At 38.9% G+C, this 18,466-nt stretch overlaps 1 pseudogene; it reads right to left on the bottom strand.

Moving 5' to 3' along the window:
• LOC140511725 (cytochrome P450 2C19-like) overlaps positions 1–14,380 on the bottom strand; it is a 106,871-nt pseudogene extending 92,491 nt beyond the window's left edge.
• Positions 14,381–18,466: the final 4,086 nt, after the last annotated feature.

The raw sequence follows: 18,466 nt of genomic DNA on the forward strand, positions 1-18,466 counted from the left end.
AATGAAAATTAAGGGATGAAGGAGGAAAATACTGGGAAGAGAAAGGGAGAAATGGAATGCAGCAGGCTATAACTCATTAAAGAGATGAGAAAAATCTTGTTTAATGAAGGAGAAAAGGGAGAAGGGAAGAGGGGAAAAATGAAGCTACTCTTTCACATATAGCTGAAGGAGGGAATAACATGCTCACTAAATTTGATATGAAAATTTATATCACACCACAGGAAAGTACGAGAGGAGGTGACAAGTGGGGTGAGAGCAATGTTAGAAGGGAGGGCAAATGGGAGAAGGGAGTCACTGGAAATAAACACTTTCAGGAAGGGACAAGGTCAGTTGTGGGGAGAAAAAATAAGGGGGGATAGAGTAGGACAGAGGGCAATATAATTACACAACATGATTATTATGGATGTCTTTTTCAAAACAACACATACTTAGTCTGCATTGAATTGCTTTCCTTCTCAATGGGGCTGGGGAGAAGTTGGAATTCAAAGTATTAGCAACAAATGTTGAGAATTTTTATTGCATATAATCTGGAAATAAGAAATACACGGAATGAGGTATAGAAATTTATCTTACCCTACAAGAAAAGATAGAAGATGGGGATAAGGGAAGGTTGGGGTATGATAGAAGGGAGGGTACATAGAGGGAAGGAATAATCAGAATGCAAGGTATTAGGAAGTGGAGGGAGGGGAGTGATGGGGAGAAAAATTAGACATGTTACAAAGTGAGGTAAAAGCAATTAGTATTAAAACAATAGACTGAATTAATTACTGAGAATAAATCAATGACATCTTTAGTTTGGAGAAAAGAATTTCAGTCTAAATTTCCTAGAGGAAGGTAACCTCGGGTAAAATTTGGCATTGATGGAAAAGTTAAGGTTTTAATGGTAAATTTGATTTTCTGATTGCCATTTAATTATAAACTAGAACATGTATAGAAAGACATGTAAGCCACTTAAGACTTGCCTCAAAAGATGTTCCTTAGCAAAAGTGAAATTAAAATCATTTTTGAAACCTGGTTATTGAAACTTGCCATTTTTAGATGCTATGGGACTATTAAGTGAATGTTCTTCTGAGTCTAACTCTAGATATGGATAGTAAGAAAGGTGATCTAGCCTCCAATCCATGATGCCAGTAAGCTGGTGAGATGTTGGTATGAATTGCAAAAGGTAATCTCATGGGAAGGGTGAGAGAGCAGCTGTTTAGTCTGGGCTGAAGTAGGATTCTCCTGACTCAGTTTCCCCACTGACACCTGGCAGACTTTAAGCCTGACTGAATGCAAATGGACAATCTAATCCTGTCTGGAATTGACATGAAGTTGGGAAGATATTGTATCCCTGCAATGTCCTTACTATAAGTGGCGATTTCCTATAGTCAAAAGGTTTGTAAGTTTAATACCAGATCTATTCAATTATAGATTATGGGTAGGGGAACATCCGAAGTTACGCCTAAAATTAAGCTATTAGGCATAGGACTTTAGACCAACAACAATAAGTTAGGGTTCTTTAATTCTTAGTAATACTGTGGAGACAATAGGTCAAGAGCTTGTGAAGTTAGCAACATAAATATTTGTGTCTCAGTTGGTTGATGTTTAAAAAAAAATTCTTTTGTGGCCCATATTGTACATGCTTTAAAAAGAAGTATCACCTGACCAAAAGTTTGAATTGTTTTATCTATTATAAACTGTGTTAAAAATCAAAAATAAAATAAAAAAAATCTAAGTGAAATAGATGAATATTTACAAAAATGTAAATTGCCAAGATTAACAAAAAAAGAAATAGAATACTTAACCAATTCTCAGGAAAGGAATTGAACAAACTATCAATAAATAACCTAAAAAAAATCTCTAGGACCAGATGGATTCACAAGTGAATTCTGCCAAACATTTAAAGTACAATTATTTCTGATATTACATAAACTCTTTGCAGGGGAAAGGCAAAGAATTCTGCCAAATTCCCTTTACACCATACATATGGTACCAGTACCTAAACTGGGAAGAGCAAAAACAGGAAAGAAAACTATAGGCTATTTCTCTAATTAATATTGAAGCAAAAATTGCAAATAAAATATTAACAAGGAAATTACAACAAACTATGACAAGGTGGGATTTATACCCAGGAATGCAAAGCTAATCTAATATTAGGAAAATTATCAACACAATCAACTATGTCAATAACAAAAACAATAATAATTATTTCAATAGATGCAAAAAAAAGCTTTTGACAAAGTACAGTACTCTTTTCTGTTTAAAAAAACACTAGAAAGCATAGGGGAATATCTAACATATTCAGCAAGCATTTTCTGTAACAGGGACAAAATAGAAATTTTTCAGTATGATCAAGGGTAAAGCAAGGATGTTATTCAATATTGTACTAGAAATGCTAGAAATAGCAATAAGAGAAGAAAAAGAAATTGAAGGAATTAAAATAAAAAATGAGGAAACAAAACTATCACTCTTTGCAGACAATATGATGTAGTGAGAATGATCCAAGTTTAGGCTTGAGAGGCAAAATCAGTCAAACATTTACTAAGCACTTACTGTGTGTCAGGTACTATGCTTAGTGCTGGGAATACAAAAAGTGGTAAAAAAAAAAAAAAAACAAGAAGAAAATAAAGGTGTTAGGAATACAAAGGGGCAGTATGGGGTTGAACTGTTTTACCAAGAGGTCACGATGGAGAAAAAGAAAAGAGTATAGCTAATAGGGGTGATGACCTAGGAAAGAAATGAAGTATTGAGGGGTTGAAGGTGATGGTGGAGGCTTATTGTAAGGTTTGATAAGGGAAGAGATAGGGAAACATGGAAAGCCAATAGATTGTGATCAGATAAGGGGACTGTGGGGAAACTGAGTAATTGGAGTGATTGAGGAAAAGTCATTATGCATGCTGAAGTCCCAAGTAGGAGGGCAACAATTGGAAAGGAGAAAAACTGTGAGCCAGGTTATTGTTGTTCTTTGTTCTCAAAGAGGACCATGACATCAGGAAGGTGCTGTCAAGACTTACAAGTGAATTGAATTTAAGTGAGAGAGGGCTGTGCAGAGTCATCACCCTCTTTCTCCTCCAGAGACATCTAGGTCTACTTGCAAGATATAGATCAGGAAAACCAGAGACAGCATCTCATTGAGGAAGGAAGGAGAGTGACCTGGAGGTCTGCAAAACGCTACCGTTTATGTGTGTGTCCACATAGGTTTGTCTATATATGACTCATCAGAAGATGTGACTGGATATCTCTGGTCTTGTCTGTTCACCTTCTTCAAAGGAGATATCTACTAAGAGGGAAGCAGAAGACTGGGGCCATAAGGCTGGCTACTACTGTCTTCAGATATGAAGCTCTAGTCTAGAATTGTATCTATCCAACCCTCAGTCCCAGTATTTTTAGTCTAGGGGAAAAAACTATTAAGAGGTATCAGGAAAGGCTTCTTATGAAGGGTGAGATATTGAGACTTGAAGGAAGCTAGGGAAGCCAAGAAATATAGACAAGGAAGGGGAGAATTCTATGCATGGAGATAAGCCAGTGAAAATACCCAGTTAGGTGACAGAGTATCCTATTCAAGAATGAGAAAGGCCAGTGTCCCTGGATTAGATTATATAATAGGGTATTAAGATCTAAGAAGACTGGGAAACTAGATAGGGCTGGGGGAGGTGATGAAGGGCGTTAAAGAAAAAGAGAATTTTATATTTGAACTTGGAGATAATAGGAAGCCACTATTGTTGGGGGGGTTGGGGTGGGCAGGGGGAGAGGAGTGACATGGTCAGACCTGTGCTTTGGAAAGATCACTTTGACAGCTGAGAGGAATGGCAACAATGGATGGGCTTGTAGCCAGGGAAGATCTGAATCCAAATCTGACCTCAGACACAATAACTGTAACCCTGGGCAAGTCACTTGACCTCTATTTGCCTCAGTGTCAACAGTTATTAAAGCACTCACCAGTAGGGTTGTTGTGAGAATCAAATGAAGTATTTGTAAAGCACTTACCACAGTGCCTGGCACGTAGTAGGCACATAAAAAATGCTTATTCCCACCTTCCCTTTGAGTCAAAAAGACCAACCAGAAAGCAACTGTATTAGACCAGGTATGAGATAATGAGTGATTGTACTAGAGTGGCTGCAATATTAGAGAGAAGAGAAAAGGTCCATGAGAGCTATTGTAGAGAGAATTAAAAGGACTTGGCAACAGATTGGGCATAGGGGTTAAATGTGAATGAGGAAGGATATGATATCTAGGTTGGAAAACTAAGTACTGGTAAAATGGTTTCCTTCAGAGTAGTGAGGAAGTTAGGGAAAGGGGAAGAGTTTGGGGAAGAAAGATCAGTAATGGACTTGACTTTAGGAACCATCTGCATAGAGATGTCAGTCTATGGGGAGCTGATGACATAACTAAGTGAAATAGAGAAAAGGTCCGGGACAGAATCTTGGAGGACATGTATAGATTATAGAGTATACAGAGGCAAGTAGGTTACTACTCAAATTTTGCTGAGTTGCTAGATAAGAAAGGGATAGCTACATGACAAATTTGCAGTAATTACTCCTAGAAACCCAGTCTTTGTGTATTGTCTTTGTGAAGAACCATTTCTATTGAACTACAGATTGGTTGTCATTTTGCTAGAAGTCACATGTAACTGCCAAGATGCAAGCACTCCTTTCTGACAAATTAAAGTGCATATCATTTCTTAATACAAAGAAAGGAAGGAAAATGAAAAAGATATCAAGTCTAAACTTTTTAATATTTTCCCATGCAGATTTGTACATGTATGAAAAATGTTAAGTTTTTCCAGTAACTGCTAGACTTTGAACTGCTGTCGTGTTATTAATTACTGACTGGACCCCCAAGAGTTTTTTGAAAATCTAATAAAGTAGCAAAATAAGCTACCACATCATAAACCATTTTTAAGTTTTATGTTACAGACAGTTTTTCCTCAAATGCAAAAAAATAAAAAGTAAAGGAGCTGAAATGTACAATACATACTCTAAATTCTACTTTTGCTCTTTTCCCCAGGATTTTCCTCTAAAACCAGTGAACAGATTAAGTACAAATCTTATCTTAAGCAAGAATGCTCAAAACTCTGTGGTTTATTCCTCCTGTGTGTATAAAGGCTGTGATTAAGATTTACTTTTTGAGGAAAGATTTACTTTGTTTGCATTGGTTATTTAAAAGTCACTGCAAGAAATATCTATTATTACTCAAAGTCCACTTCCCTGCATAAAATTTGGTTGACTATTTAGTTGAAATCACAAAATGACAGTAAATGTAATGTGTTTCCATAGGGAAAATAAGAAACATGTAAAAACATGCAGCAGGAAACTGCTCTCTTTGGAATCTACTCCATCATTATCATATCCTCTTCATCAGGAACCTTGCCTCATTCCAACCCTTTTTTAAAAAACTTCCTTTGATGGACTGTTTTCCTTTATTCAGTTGTAAGTTACTTGACAGCAGGCACTGTCTTTCCTTTTCTTATATGGATAGGCATTGTGTGCAGCAAGTAATTAGCACTATATAAATTTTAATTATTATTCTAAAATACAATATGCTCTTAATTGTAGATATAGGTAAGAGATTTTTCATTTCAAAATCCATAAATATCTTAAAATTTCCAATCTAAGATGTATAAATATTAATGAATATGCTTACTTGTGCATTAAGGTTCCAGGACTTTTTTATTTTTGGCCAGAGAATTGCGATTATGTGACTTGACCAGAGTCACACAGCTAGTAGCATCAAGTGCTTGAGGTTGAATTTGAAATCAGGTCCTCCTGACTCCAGAGCCAGGGCTCTATCCGCTGCACCACCTTATTTGTGATTGCGTACTGTTCTCCCAAAGCTTCATCCCATTGTCTACTGAATAAAACTCATCTATTGTAATAGCCTATTCTTTATGAAGAATTCAAAGGAGCCTCAACATGACAACTGGTACAGAGTAAAGTAAGAAGAACCAAGAAAACTATTTATAATGACAATGAAAATGGAAACATACTCTAAACCAAATGTCAAAATTATGATGACCAAGCCAAACTTGTTCCCGAAGAGATGAGAAAACATAGTTTCCTCCCTTGTTTTCAGAGTCGTAGGTGGGGAGGTTATTGGTGGGGGGCAGGGTCAAGAGTAAGGAGGACACATGGAGAGAGCATAGAACTGTGGCAACAAATTCAAATAGAAATAGGGGACACTAAATTATACATGTCATTAAGAATACTGAAGGCCACATACAGACCTAAATTCTAAAACATAACCCGATTTTATCATACTTTTATCTATTTTGTTGAATACCTCCTAATTTTATTTCTATCTGATTTGGACTGAACTCAGGAGTGTTGTGGGCTATATGTGTTTGATACTTCCAGTGGAAAGGACATTTAGAAATGAAGGCTACATAAAAACAAAAAATGTGAAAATACATGTTTTGAAGTAAAACATAATTTCTTGCCTCTTTTACGAGGGATAATTTGCCCCATTCCATTTCTCCTTTTCTTCTCCCAATATATTCCTCTTTCATCCCTTAATTTTATTTTTTTAGATATCATCCTTTCTTACTTAACTCAACCTATGCTTGCTGTTTGTATGTGTGTGTGTGTGTGTGTGTGTGTGTGTGTGTGTGTGTGTAATCCCTACAACTATCCAAATACTGAGAAAAGTCTCAAGAGTTATAAATATTATCATTCTATGTAGGAATGTAAACAGTTCAACTTTATGAAGTCCTTTATAATTTCTCTTTCATGTTTACCTTTTCATACTCCTCTTGATTCTTATGTTTGAAAGTCAAATTTTCTATTCAGCTCTGGTCTTTTCATTAAGAATACTTGAAAGTCCTCTATATCATTCAATGACCATTTTTTCCCCTGAAGTACTATACTCAGTTTTGCTGGGTAGGTGATTCTTGGTTTTAATCACAGTTCCTTTGACTTCTGGAATATCATATTCCAAGCCCTTTGATCCCTTAATGTAGAAGCTGCCAGATCTTGTGTTATCCTGATTGTATTTCCACAATACTTGAATTGTTTCTTTCTAGCTGCTTGCAATATTTTCTCCTTGAATTGAGAACTCTGGAACTTGGCTACAATATTCCTAGGAGTTTTTCTTTTTGGATCTCTTTTAGGAGGTGATTGGTAGATTCTTTCAATATTTATTTTGTCCTCTGGTTCTAGAATATCAGGGCAGTTTTCCTTGATAATTTCATGAAAGATAATGTCTAGGCTCTTTTTTTGGTCTTGGCTTTCAGGTAGTCCCATAACCTTTAAATTGTCTTTCCCAGATCTATTTTCTAGGTCTTCTATTTTTTCATTCTTTTGGTTTTCTTGGTTTCTCCTAAAGTCATTAGCTTCCATCTGCTCCATTCTCATTTTTAAAGAACTATTTTCTTCAGTGAGCTTTTGAACCTCCTTTTCCATTTGGCTGATTCTGCTTTTTAAAGCACTCTTCTCCTCATTGGCTTTTTGGACCTCTATTGCCAATTGAGTTAACCTATTTTTAAAGGTGTTTTTATCAACATTTTTTTCCATCTCCTTTAGCAAGCTTTTGACTCTCTTTTCATGATTTTTTTGCATTTCTCTCATTTCTCTTCCCAATTTTTTCCTCCACCTCTCTTACTTTTGAAATCCTTTTTGAACTCTTCCATGGCCTGAGATCATTGCATGTTTATTTTGGAGGCCTCTGATGGTAAGCATTGTTCTTCCTCATCTGAGAGGATGGAAGAAAATGCCTGTTCACCAAGAAAGTAATCTTCTATAGTCTTATTTTTTTCCCTTTCTTGGGCATTTTCCCAGTCAGTTACTTGACTTTTGAGTCCTTTGTCAAGAGGAGGGCATACTCTGAGGACCTAAGTTCTCAGTTCCTCCAAGGTGGCACAATCAAGGGAGAGGATTTTACTACTCTCCTGCCCTGCACTCTGGTCTGGGAGCTACCAAAGCTTTTCTGCCCAGGATCTGCAAGTAGAATTCTCTTTCCAGAGCCTTCACCAGCTCCACCATGCCAACTAGCACTCTTCCTCACTCCAGGACCTCCAATCAGGATTGAGATCCAGATCAGTGGCTCAATTCTCCCAGGGCTTTTAGGTAGAGGGCTCCAAAAATAGATGCTGCTGCTGCCACCAACACCACCACCTGCAGCTGGGACTAGGGAAGGACCCTGCTCCCTTTGCACCTAGGATAAAAAGCTTTTTCACTGACCTTTGAAATATCTTTGGCATTTGTGGGTAGAGGGATCTGAGAATCGCCACTTCTGCTGAGGATTCTACTCCAGAGGCCTATTCTGGTCCTATTCCTGCCCATGCTGAGTGACCAGAACTGGGCTGGGCTCCATGGGTTGTGCTCCTCTCCATGCTCCATGTGATAGATTTTTCCTGTTGGCCTTCCAGTTTACCTTGGGCTGGAAATCTCTTTCACTGTCATTTTGTGGCTTCTGCTGCTCTAAAATTTGTTTAAAGTCATTTTTTACAGGTATTTTATGGGTTGTGTGGGAAGAGCTAGAGTATGTGAGTTTTTCTACTCCACCATCTTGGCCTCTGAGTCCATTCTTTATATCCCAGTTCAGGACACACAATCAGCATCTGAATCTTCAAGGTTTTCCACCTTCTCTTTAACTGGCACAGAAGCATTCATTTGATCTATGAAAGAAATATAAAAATTAGTACTTTTTAAAAAAGTTATTTTCTAAATCATAGGATACTCATAGTACAAGTATTATCATGCTTTTAAATGGATTTGTACCCTATTGAAAACTGATAATAGGAGCTCCAAGCAATGAGGATTTATATTGATAACCAAAATTTTTAAGCTCACTAAAATAGCAGAGTAAGGACCTACGTGGACCTGAAGGCCAATTCTCTTAGATTAAAACTATGTGCCTCTTTCTTCTTGTAGCCAGGTCCCTTTAAACATGGTGGCTTGGGCAAAAGCCTTCAGCCTCCAATTTGGAAAGAAGTCAGGGAAATCAGAGGGTGACAAAAGGGAAAGGGAAAGACTGATGTAATGCAGTTGTATTTTGATTTTTAATTTACTCTGCTATCTGTATCAATTTTATGAATGCATTCAAACCATTCACATTCAAAATTAGAATTACTATTTGTGAATATCCCTGTTACCTCATCTTCTCCCTTTACCCTCTTATTCTTTATTCTACCCACCCCTGAGTCCCTCTCTTATCCTCTCCTCACCTCCATCCTCCTAAATCTACACACTCTCATAAAAGTCCCTCCTTGACCCTGTCTCCTATTCTTCTCACCTCTCTAGAAATCAAGAAGACTTCTACACTCCTTCAGATCTACACATTGTTTCCTATTCAACCCAGATCTCGTGAGTTAGATGCCAACATTACAAGCCCTCCACCTCCACCTGCTTCTTCTGTATCAATTCTTCCTTTCTGTTTTGAGATAACATCCCATTTTTGAGATAATTACTCCCTTTTAACTTTTCTTACTCAATTTTATTTTTAGAATCACCCCATCATAAACAATTCAGCCCAACCTTTATTTCTAACTACCCTAGTAATAATGACTTTTAAAAATACTGATAACATTTTCATGTATAAGAAGTAAACAGTTTGACCTTAATCAGTCCCTTATAATTAGTCTTTAATATTTTTCTTATATTTCTTCTGGAGCTTTTATATCAAATTTTGCGTTGAGCTCTTGTCCTTTTGTCACAGATGCCTGAAAGTCTTTCAATTCATCAAATATCCATTATTTTCATTCAGGATTATATTCAGCTTTGCTGGGTAAGTTGTTCTTGGTCACAATCCCAGCATTTTTCCTCTTTGAAATAAGATATTCCAAAACCTATGGTCTTTTAATGTAGAAGTTGCTAGGTCTTGTGAAATCCTTATAGTATCTTCACAGTATTTAAATAGTTGTTTTTTCTTGTTGAAAACAATATTTTCTCCTTAACCTGGGAGTTATGAAATTTGGCTATGACATCCTCGTAAATTTTCCACTTGAGTTCTCTTTTAGGTGGTGAATGATAGTTTTTTCTATTTCTGTTTTATCTTCTTATTCTAGAACTTTCACAGAGCTGCCTCTGGGAAAGCAGAGGAGGCTTCTGGAACTTTCACCTCATCTAACATAGCATGAGAGTCAGACAACCAAGTGGGGAAAGATTGAAGGTCCACACTCACTCTGGTGTTTCCAAATGTTAGCTGTAGCAGTGCTAACTAGACACGATTCTGGGTTGTGGCTAAGGGAAAGGAGAAGTGAGCACACACCCGGTGAGTACAGTATCAGTACAGCAGGGAGTAAGGGCATTTTCAGCACAGTGTGACTCAGGGCCCTATCAATTGGGATACTAAATGGTGCATAACCTTTTATCAAACTATACCCCTAGTAGGCCCTTATCTCAAAAACATCAAAGAATTAGGGAAAAGAAAGATATGTACAAAAGTATTTATAGCAACTCTTGTATTAGCAAAGAGTAGGAAATTAAGGCTATACCTACCAATTGGGGAATAGCTGAACAAATTATGGTATATGAATGTAAGAGAATACAATTGTGTCTTAAGAAATGATGAAAGTGATGATTTCAGTGCAACCTGGGAAATCTTGTAAGAACTGATGCAGAATGAGCTCTGAAACCGTTGCCAAAGTCATGTCACTTCATTAGACCTAGGTTTCCTCAAGCAGCATCCATGAAATGAGAGGAATGGGATACTTGACTGATTTCTAAAGTCCCTTCCTTGGTCCATTAAGGAGCTGATCACAGACTAGGAAAACAAAAGAATGCCTAGAAACAATTTCTACAAAATGATTTTAGACAAAGATGTTCTTCTGTCTTCTCAACATGAAGGGGCAGTCATTTTTCAGTGTTTATTGGAAAGAGCAATTCTTTTGCCTCACTTAAATAGTTCAGGGTGTCAACTGAATCTGGAAGAAGGGAGAACAGGGAGAAAGGAGGGTATGCGGATATGATAAGGTAAGTAGGACTTGATGAGGTAGGACTTAATGAGGAGCCCTTAAGTCCCTTGATCATGGTAGTGTAGTTTAGAGCTTCCAACTTGGATTCATAAGACATGGGTTTAAGTTCTGGTGCTGAGAGTCATTGCTCCTTTCTGGACCTCACTTTCCTCATTCTAAAGTGGGGACAAAAATAAGTGGAAACAACAATATTTGCACCAGTATCTTACAGGTCTGCCTTTAGCAAAGTACTTGGCTGCTAAAGAAATATGTTATTATTAGATCATAGAAATATAAGATATTTTAGATTTAAATCTGGCAGGAATCATCATAATAGCCTTCAGTTGCAATCACCTAACTTTGATTTAGTCCCAGAGAAGTTCAATAATTTACCCAAGGTTACACAGCATATTAGTGACAGAGTCATTATTTAACCTCAGGTTCCCCTGACTTCACACTTTATGACTTTTGATTATAGCATCTAGAATTGGGAGACCATCATGGACCATTCTCAGTGAAGCAAATTGAAGCATATGCTATATGGGAATAGACCACCTCACCTGGTTCCTGTTGTAGATCTCTTATTCAATGAGCCTCCTGGACTGATGTTCTTTGGGAACCTCAGCTGGCTTATTGGTTGCTTAGATATGAAACTGGGGGCAGAAGGGCAGATCTGAAATGGAGAAGTAGCATCAGAGACTTGCTTGAACTTTCCCCAAACCCCTTCAAATACCTATAAAGATGACTGGATAAATTCTAGAGTAGAAAAACATACAAAATGACAGAGTGAAACAGATTTCCAGCCCAAGACAACATGAAAGACTGACAGAAAAGGTCTGTTGTGTGGTGCAGGGAGCAGAACACTGTCCAGCGTAGGTCACAGTGGCACAGAGAGAGCCTGAGAAAGCCTTGGGGCACTGAATCACTGGTAGCTGTGGTGGTTTCCAGGTTTCTCAACCCCAAAACTCCAAGGACAATTTGGAAGATGAGTAGGAAAAGCCAATAGAAATGAACATGGTCTGAGAGATGAACGTGGTCTGGCCCTAGCCCCAGGAGCTGAAAGGGGCAGTGGAGCCAGCAGTAACCAGAGCAGTAACTGTTTCTGGAGTTCTGGGCTCACAAATTGTGTGGAGATTGGGTGATTGATCAGAGGGGGATTGCAGGGATCTCTTTGCCAGTGCTGACATGGGATTGATTTTCTTGCTTTGCCCTGCTCAAATCTGGGACCCAAATTCCATAAATTATTATATACAAGCCAGCTGATCATTTCTTCTTCCACATTTGTTTATAGACACAGTTTTGAGGAGGGCAGTGGAGGCTCAGGAAGGAAATAGGCCTTCTATCGCCATGAGGGGGATCATTAACTGTGGGACTAGTAGAAGCACATACATATATGATTGGCATTGACTGACAGAGCTGGCCCTGCTGGGGACATAAGGGAAATGATTTTCTCTTCCTCTTCCACCCCAAAGGGTTCTAAGGATGGAATGGTCTTTGGGAAAGGGTCCTGGAATAAGATAGGGATCCACCAGGAAGCTTCCCCCTCATTCCTAGCCCCTTTTAAAATGCTCAGGAGGGTACTCTCAGTCTGAGGGATTGCATTCAGCACTGACCGAACATACTCTCCAGTGATGTGTGAGTCCTGAGTTCCTGGCTCTTCTGTTCAGAGACACTGCCCTTCCAGATAGCTTTGTGGCTTGTATTGTGGAGGGAACGGAAACAGTCTTGGGGGAGAGAACAAATTGTGTAACCTGCCTTCAATAAATGACTCTCAAATTCCCTAAGGGAAAAAAAGACCTTCTTGAAAGATCTTTGAAACTCAAAATCCAGTTTCAGACACATAATAGCTATGTGACCCCAGGCCAGTCAATTAACCTTTGTCTGCTTCAGTTACCTTATCTATAAAATGAGGATAATAATAACACCTAATTCAAAGGATTTTGTGAGAATAATAAGATAATATTTGTAAATAAAACATTTTGGAAACCTCAAATCACCATATAAATGTTATTATCATTCTTCTTATTATTCATTTAAAGCTTTGAGAATAGCATAGTTGAGGAATAGAAGCAACGCTGTCAGTGAAATTCGGGAGCAGAAAGAGGTCCTCATTCAAATAGAAATCCTAGAAATCAGTTTTATAAGATCAGGGGTAGAGATGAGAGATGAGAGATCATTTAAACCAAAGGTCCTTAACCCTTTTTATGTCGTGTACTCTTAGTAATCTAGGGAAGCCTATGTACTCTTCTGAGTGAAATTTTAGAATAAAATACATAGGATTACAAAGTAAACCACTTAAATTACAATAAAATTAAAATGTTGTTTTTTCCAATCTAAACTCACAGAACCCGTGACACATCTATGGACCCACTTCATGGTCCCAAGATTAAGAACTCTTCTTCTAAAACAATCACAGTTTTACAGGTGAAGATACTCAAGTCCCAAATATCAGGGTATGTTTGGGAAGGATATGGTAAAAAATGTCAGTTTGGCAATCTACCAGGTCAAAATAAAAACATATTTTTGTTTTCACATGCTAATGTCACTTAATCTTTTCTCTCAACCCTGTGAGGCAGATAGGACCTTCCTTGATAATGTCCTCATACAGACACAGGAAACTGAGGTTCAGAAAGATCATCATGACTTGCCCAAGGCACAAAGCTAGTCAATGTCAGAATCTAGACTTGAACCCAGGCCTTTTTAATGCCAGCTTCAATGTCTTTTCTACCATCTGAGACTATCTCTTAAAGGCTTTAAGATTAGAAGTCTGACTTCAGAACTTGCTGTTTCCTCTTGAGGTTGGGCAATTATGTGAAAGCAATTCAGTCAGGCATGCTTAAAATTGCATGCAAGGATTGGGGCTGCACACAGAGGCTGCCTGAGTGCTCCTGTGGAGGAATGTGCAAGGAAAACATTCTCTACTCTGATCCAACAAAGACTGAGATCCCTACCTGTTTGTAGGGCCTACTCATTCCTCAGGCAGCAGAAATAATCAGGCACATTAAATACCCCCTTTCTTCCTTTGTTAGTGAGCATTTTCCTGTAGAACTTTGCAGGGCCAATGTGAGCAGTAACAGCAGAAGACAGCACTTTTTGTAGAAGGGATCTCATTCTGCAGCAACTTGATAGTACCAGCTACTGCTGAAACAGTGAGCCCTGATGGCCACTACGGTAAATCCAAACATGATCTACAAAACCTACAAGGAACCTACCTACCTACTCTAATATGCTCTGATCATTAGAATGAACTGCTGGATGACAGTCTCTCAAAACAAATGGACAGTCACTAGTCAGGAAAGAAACTTACAGAAGAGAGAATTATTTACTTACCACGCTAAGAGAAGCTGGGATATTCTTAAGGCCCAACTGCAGTATATTGCCGATAATGGGAAGAGGAATGGGACCAGGAGGAAGCTTTCCTCTTCCAACACCCTTTTTCCATGATGAAATGAGAAGCAGACATGAGCTACAGAGAAGTAAGCCAAGGGCAATGGCCAGAGATGGATCCATTGATGTTCTTCCTTACCACTAAGCAATAGAAGGCTTAGAATCCAAAGCTGGAGAGTTCTGCAAACCCAAAATTAATCAGTTAATAATTCCTAGGTATCCTGAGTAACTTTTCAATGGATTTTGACCTGACAAGAAGACAAAGAGAACTCTACCTTTGTTTTATAGTAATGTATTTTAAAGTATAAGGAGCCATTCAATTTCTTGTTTGAAGTTTTAATGACTCATTTTGCTCCTTATATGTCACAGTTATTTTCCAATATGGTCCTGGATCCCCTTACAATCAATATTTTTAGCAAACAATAATCAAAACCAATGATATTAGGACTTTGACAATGTATGTCATATCCCATAGTATGTTACAGGAGTAACAGCGTGGGAGATATCAGGCACTCATTGTTATTATTATCAGTTGTGGGGGTGGAGCCAAGATGGTGGAGTAGAAAGACACATATATGCTACCTCCCAACCCACAGCCCATAAAATATCTGTAAAAAAAGAACTCCCAACAAATTCTGGAGCAGCAGAAGCCACAGAACAATGGAGCGGAGGAGATTTCTGTTCCAGAGAGCCCTGCAAACCTCTCGCAAAAGATCAATCGCGCCGTGGACTGGGAGCTGAGCACAACCCTGCCACGGCCACCTGGTGCTGAGAGGAGCCAATCCGAGGGAGTTTCTCTTTTTGGATCTCTTTCAGGCGGTGATCTGTGGATTTCTTGAATACTTATTTTTTTTTAATTTTTTTTTTAATTTTAATTAATTAATTTATTTAACTTTTAACATTCATTTTCACAGAATTTTGGGCTCCAAATTTTCTCCCCCCTTGCCCCCTCCCCCGACCCCAAAACACCGAACATTCCAATTGCCCCCATCACCAATCTGTTCTCTCCTCCATCATTCCTCTCTGCTCTTGTCTCCATCCTCTCCTCTGTCCTGTAGGGCCAAATAGCTTTCTATACCCCTTTACCCGTATTTCTTATTTCCTAGCAGCAAGAACAGTACTCGACAGTTGTTCCTAAAACTTTGAGTTCCAACTTCTTTTCCTCCCTCCCTCCCCACCCCCTCCCTTTGGAAGGCAAGCAATTCAATATAGGCCAAATCTGTGTAGTTTTGCAAATGGCTTCCATAATAGTCATGCTGTGAAAGACTAACTATATTTCCGTCCATCCTATCCTGCCCCCAATTACTTCTATTGTCTCTTTTGATCCTGTCCCTCCCCATGAGTGTCGACCTCAAATTGCACCCTCCTCCCCATGCCCTCCCTTCCATCGTCCCCCCACCCTGTTTATCCCCTTATCCCCCACTTTCCTGTATTGTAAGATAGGTTTTCATAGCAAAATGAGTGTGCATTTTATTCCTTCCTTTAGTGGAATGTGATGAGAGTAAACTTCATGTTTTTCTCTCACCTCCCCTCTTTTTCCCCAAACTAAAAAAGTCTTTTGCTTGCCTCTTTTATGAGAGATAATTTGCCCCATTCCATTTCTCCCTTTCTCCTCCCATATATTTCTCTCTCACTGCTTGAGTTCATTTTTTTAAAGATATGATCGCATCCTATTCAATTCACTCTGCGCACTCTGCCTCTATGTGTGTGCGCGTGTGCATGTGTGTGTGTGTGTAATCCCACCCAGTACCCAAATACTGAATAGTTTCAAGAGTTACTAATATTGTCTTTCCATGTAGGAATGTAAACAGTTCAACTTTTATAAGTCCCTTATGACTTCTCTTTGCTGTTTACCTTTTCATGCTTCTCTTCATTCTTGTGTTTGAAAGTCAAATTTTCTTTTTAGCTCTAGTCTTTTCATCAAGAATGCTTGAAAGCCCTCTATTTCATTGAAAGACCAATTTTTCCCCTGCAGTATTATACTCAGTCTTGCTGGGTAGGTGATTCTTGGTTTTAGTCCTGGTTCCTTTGACTTCTGGAATATCCTATTCCATGCCCTTCAATCCCTTAATGTAGAAGCTGCTAGATCTTGTGTTATCCTGATTGTATTTCCACAATACTTGAATTGTTTCTTTCTAGCTGCTTGCAATATTTTCTCCTTGACCAGGGAACTCTGGAATTTGGCCACAATATTCCTAGGAGTTTCTCTTTTTGGATCTTTTTCAGATGGTGATCGGTGGATTCTTTCAATATTTATTTTGCCCTCTGGTTCTAGAATATTAGGGCAGTTTTCCTTGATAATTTCATGAAAGATGATGTCTAGGCTCTTTTTTTGATCATGGCTCTCAGGTAGTCTCATAATTTTTAAATTGTCTCTCCTGGATCTATTTTCCAGGTCAGTTGTTTTTCCAATGAGATATTTCACATTGTCTTCCATTTTTTCATTCTTTTGGTTTTGTTTTGTGATTTCTTGGTTTCTCATAAAGTCATTAGCCTCCATCTGTTCCATTTTAATTTTGAAAGAACTATTTTCTTCAGTGAGCTTTTGAACCTCCTTTTCCATTTGGCTAATTCTGGTTTTGAAAGCATTCTTCTCCTCATTGGCTTTTTGAACCTCTTTTGCCAATTGAGTTAGCCAATTTTTGAAGGTGTTGTTTTCTTCAGCATTTTTTTGGGTCTCCTTTAGCAGGGTGCTGACCTGCTGTTCATACTTTGCTTGAATGTCTTTCATTGCTCTTCCAAGTTTTTCCTCCACCTCTCTAACATAATTTTCAAAATTTTCTGAGCTCTTTTTGAGCTTTTCCATGGTCTGATCCCATTGATTGGGCTGGAATACAGAAGCCCTGACTTCGGTGTCTTTCCCTAATGGTGAGCACCACTCTTCCTCATCAGAAAGGAGGGGAGGAGAAACCTGTTCACCAAGAAAGTAACCCTCTATAGTCTTGGTTTTTTTCCCTTTTCTGGGCATTTTCCCAGCCAGTGACTTGACCTCTGAATATTCTCCTCACACCCAGCTCGCCTCCTGATCCTCCCAGCCAGCGTTTGGGGTCTGAGACTCAAATGCTGCTTCCCAGCCTCAGGGCTTGGGGTAGGGGCGGGGCTGCTATTCAGTGTGAGATCAAGTTCAGGTGCTCAGGTGGGGGCAGGGCTGCCTCTCTGGCTCAGTTCCCTCAGGGGGTTTATGCAGAGACCTTCAACAATGGAAACGGGCTCCTGCCTGTTTGGGGAGCCCCGGTCTACTCCCACCTCAGCTGGTGCCTTCCGAGGGGCCCTGAGTCATGGGGGCTCCCCACTCCCCTCTCAACCAGCGGAAGAGACCCTCTCACCAACCCTTGTCACCTGTGGGTGGCAGGACCCACGCAGCTGCTGGAGATTCTGTCCCTGAAGCCTGCTCAGATCTGCTCCTCTCAGTGCTGGGCAGCCAACTCAGGGCTGGCTCTGCTCCGTGTCCACAGCACGAAGAACCTTTTGCCAGAGGTTTTCAGGCTCTCTGGAACAGAAATCTCATCCGCTCTGCTGTTCTGTGGCTTCTCCTGCTCCTGAAATTATTGGCAGCTCTTTTCTACAGATATTTCATGGGCTGTGGATTTGGAGCTAGAGTATTTGTGTGTTTCTACTCCGCCATCTTGGCTCCGCCTCCCCCCCCAAGTATTGAAGACTTCTACACTCCTCCAGATGCACACATTGTTTCCACAAGCCCTCCTCTTCCAGCTGCTTCTTCTGTATCAGTTCTTCCTTTCATGATCCATTTTTAAGACAATTGCTCCTTTTTACCTTTTCCTACCCAATTTGGTTTTTAGAATCACCCCATCATACACAACTCAGCTCCAACCTAGTAATGATAACACTTGTAAAAATACTGATACCATTCTTGTATATAACAGTCTGACCATAATGAATCCCTTATAATTAGGCTTTCATATTTTCCTCACATTTTCTCATATTGTTGAGATCAGAGGAAATTTTCTAATATTAAAATCATAATGAAATAGTGTTAGCTGAAGTAGATTGACCCTATGGTTCCTTCTAACTTTTTTTTTTTTTGCAGTGTTTCTGACATAAGTACAAAAGAAATGCAACCTAGAATGTCCCAATGGGGAAAAGGGATGGGTCTTTGATTTTGAATTCTCTAATGAATGAGTGAACAAACAAAGGAATCAATGAATGAAAAAGTATTTATTGAGAATTTGTATATATCAAACACTTTTT

Source organism: Notamacropus eugenii, chromosome 1, assembly GCF_028372415.1.
Source record: "Notamacropus eugenii isolate mMacEug1 chromosome 1, mMacEug1.pri_v2, whole genome shotgun sequence".
NCBI lineage: Eukaryota > Metazoa > Chordata > Mammalia > Diprotodontia > Macropodidae > Notamacropus > Notamacropus eugenii.